The sequence below is a fragment of the Arachis duranensis genome, chromosome 2 (genome assembly GCF_000817695.3).
Source record: "Arachis duranensis cultivar V14167 chromosome 2, aradu.V14167.gnm2.J7QH, whole genome shotgun sequence".
Classification (NCBI taxonomy): Eukaryota; Viridiplantae; Streptophyta; class Magnoliopsida; order Fabales; family Fabaceae; genus Arachis; species Arachis duranensis.
In genome coordinates, this window is record NC_029773.3 from 8,358,790 (window position 1) to 8,362,448 (window position 3,659).

Below are 3,659 nucleotides of genomic sequence, written 5' to 3' on the forward strand. Positions count from 1 at the left end.
GTTATGTATGTATTTCTAATATAAAAAGGATATATATATATATATACATAGTCACTCAATAATAATAATAATAATAATAATAATAATAATAATAATAATAATAATCAATAAAATTATTAGAGATTATTCTACAAAAAATTCAAGGTTAAAACTATTTAATATAATCAAAAGATGTCCTATTTTAAAAAATATGTTTGTATTAAAAAAAATTAATTTAGATTTTAAAGTATCACTATTCACCTTACTTGTTTCTAACGAAAAGAGTGTATTAATATATGCTAGTGTCATTGTCCACATGCACAAAACTAAGTTAATAATAATAAAGATCGACATATAGTAAAAATAAAATGTACGAAAACTGTTATGTGAGAAAAATATTAAAAATTGATTTGTGTTTTAATTTTTGTTGAGGACTATTATGTCTAACAGAGAACGTTAAAAATTAATTTGTGTATTAATTTTTCTTAAGCACTAAAAAATTAACTTAAAAGTAAAAATTAACAGTAACTTATATAAATAACAAATCAAATAAATCTGATTCGATTTACTATATATATAATGTACTAACAGTAAATTGAATTAAGTTAATTTAATTTATATGTAATAAATAGCATAAATCGAATCAAATTATATATATAAATAAAACAGACGTAATTAAATTATATTTAGGACATTTGTATAATTTTAAATTTTAAACTTTTTATTAAGGTGAATTACTCTACTATTAATAATGTAAAGAATTTTATATGGTTATCTAATCATATTTATATATTAAAATATTTTTTTAAGTAATAAATTTAAAAATGGATTATTTTTACTTATGTGACTACACACGACTACTGTAAAACTTTTTATATCGTGGATGCATGCCTGAAAATTAAATTCATAAGTTATTCTTATGAATTAGGTTTTAAAACTTCAAACAAGCATATGAATAATAAATTTCCGTGAACAATTTCCAGGAGTAAATAAGAATTTCTTAAAACAAATGTCCACTTAGGATAAAATGATCAAATTTGGAAAATTGAAAGATCACATAGTAAGTATTTTTTTTCAACAAGTTTTAAAAATATATTCCCAAAAATTATATTCCCAAAAGCATTATACTTAGTAGGGGTGCACAGACCCGGCCCGGCCCGAAGGTCCGGCCCGGTCCCGTACACTTTAGGAACTAATTTGGAGTGATTTCATCGGGTTTAGGGTCGGGTACGGGTCTCAAAAATAGACCCGGTCATTATTTCGGGTCGGGTCCGGGCCATAGCTCGGGTCACCCGAAGTCGGCCCGGTGGCCCGGTCATCATACACAATTAATATTTTGTGTTATTAGTGATGGATCATGACTATTCTTACGTGGAATTTAAGTATTTTAAACCTTAATATTTTGTGTTATTAGTCATTATAAGACTATAAGTTAATGTTTTATCTTTAGAATGCATAAGTTTTTAGACTAATACATAAGATTGTGTTATTTGTATTGATTTAAATATTTGGTATTATTAGACAATATTAGTATTGATTGTGGTTATGCTTTAATATTGATTGTGGTTATGCTTTAATTTTGAAGAATGGTTGGTTCTTGTTATACTTTTCTAAGTGAATTTTACCATGTTAACTAATGGTTGGAGCCTTGGAAATTTGGATATTTTTACATGCTAGTTTACAAGAAGGTATCAACGTAATGTAATGTTAACGGCCCGGTTTTCACCCGATTTTCACCCGGTATAATTGTGGCCCGAAAGTGTATTGGTTTCATCGGGTTTAAGGCCGGGTTCGGGTCTAATAAATAGACCCGGTGTATATTTCGGGTCGGGTCTGGATCACATCAAACCCGGCTTCACCCGGCCCATGTGCACCCCTAATACTTAGAAATATTATATTTCAGTATTATAAAATTCTTGTTCGTTTAGTATTATAAATTATTGCAGATTCATTTTAATATTTTCAAAAATATATTATCAATATGTTTGTTTTATTATAGCTGAAATTGATTCTTAATTTTCAAAATACTCTAATCAATAGAAAGAGAATCTCCTTGACAAAAATATAATAATCGAGGAGAATAGGAATTAATACTCTTATTTTAATATTATTTTTTTTCCTTAAATTCATACCAACATACAATATAAAAATATCACGTTGACATTATTATTTTTCTAATTGAAAGATACAATAATAATTTTATATGTTAATTAATTTTTGTTCTTTTGACATGACAATATCAAATATATATATCTACGACGTTTTTGGATAAAAGTAAAATTTTAAATTTATGGCCATAAATTTTTCCTTGAAATAAAATATTTCTAGGAGTTAAATTTTAAAAAATTATTGGAATACGATATTTTCAAGGAACAAATTAGAATTCTTAAAAACAAACATACACTCATAAAAGAACTACATCAAAATTTAATTTCTAGAGTCTTTTAAAAGATATATATCTGTCTGTATTTAATATAATTTATCAGATAAAGATAATTGTTGGATGGTTAAAATGTTTTTTTAATTTTTCAGTTTAGTTCATTTTATTTTAAAAAAAAAATGTAAGGAGTCAAAATAATAGTTTACTATATATTAGAAAGTTACTAGACAACAAAAAAATATTAGAAAGTTACTAGGCTAATTAAGAATGAGACAAACCTCCACTTCAACAAGGATGTATCACATGTTGTAATTAATCCATAACCAAAAGCCGAAGACAAACAGCCAACCATAGAAGTCCTGATCCAAAAGAAGGTATTTTTTTTCTTTTTTCTTTTTGATATGAATATAACAGAAGGCTTTATAAAAGACTAAAGGAGATGTGAAAAGAGAGAGAGGCTACAGAGGCATTCCTACAGTCACTTCAAAGCCTTGAGATCGCTTGAAAATTGAGTTTCGGAAAATAGGAAATCAAAGGTGGAATCATGTATTCATGTCTTAATCAGCAATTCACTACCAAGTGGAGATATATAGAGCGCGCTCTATTATTAATAAAGTGGTTCTGGTTGTTACGTATATTTAAATATTGCTGGAGGAAGAGTATTTGTTAGGGAAGAATTAAAAAAAAAAAGGAAATAGCTGTTGAGGATTTATAAATACTATTTTTTTTTTAGGTCTGCTACATATACAAGCCTATTTAGCTTACAAGTTATACAAGTTGGCCTAAGTCCAAAAAAAAGACACGCGCACCACTTTTTTAAAATCAAGCGTCCAACGCACGTGTTCATTATGCCGCACTCTTCTTTTTCTTTCTCAATCAAAATGTAAACCGTCAAGATTCAAGCGACATGCGAAACAAACTACAATTCTGAAGAAACGTTCCAACTCCTCACGAAGAGTAAAAAAAACCAAGAAAAAAATATACAAATCTCCATAAAAAATCACCAGAAAAAACGAAGAAATATTATTCAAGGTACTGTTCTACTATTCTTCTAGGTTTGTTTTTCTAAATTGTCTCTGCCATGTGCCTCATCCTTAACTAGTAAACATTAAAAGATTTCAAGAAGAAATATACTGTCTCCCCATGTTTTGGATGTATTTCTTAAATCCTTTGGGTGTATTTCTGTAATCCTTTGAGTGTATTTTTGTAATCGTTTGGGTGTATTTCTGAAGTTCCATTATCTTCAAAACAATTTCAAAGCTTGATTTCAGAAATCATGAAAATCTAAAAAAAATAAGCT

General features: G+C 27.5%; 1 protein-coding gene across 1 annotated transcript in view; it reads right to left on the reverse strand.

Annotated features, from left to right (window-relative positions):
- The window catches only part of LOC107473347 (uncharacterized), a 23,922-nt gene extending 21,028 nt beyond the window's left edge, over nucleotides 1–2,894 (reverse strand). The window contains exon 1 of the mRNA XM_052257732.1: nucleotides 2,638–2,894. The gene's annotated coding sequence lies outside the window, so the exon portion shown is untranslated. The remainder of the gene's footprint in view (nucleotides 1–2,637) is intronic.
- Between the last annotated feature and the right edge of the window lie 765 nt (nucleotides 2,895–3,659).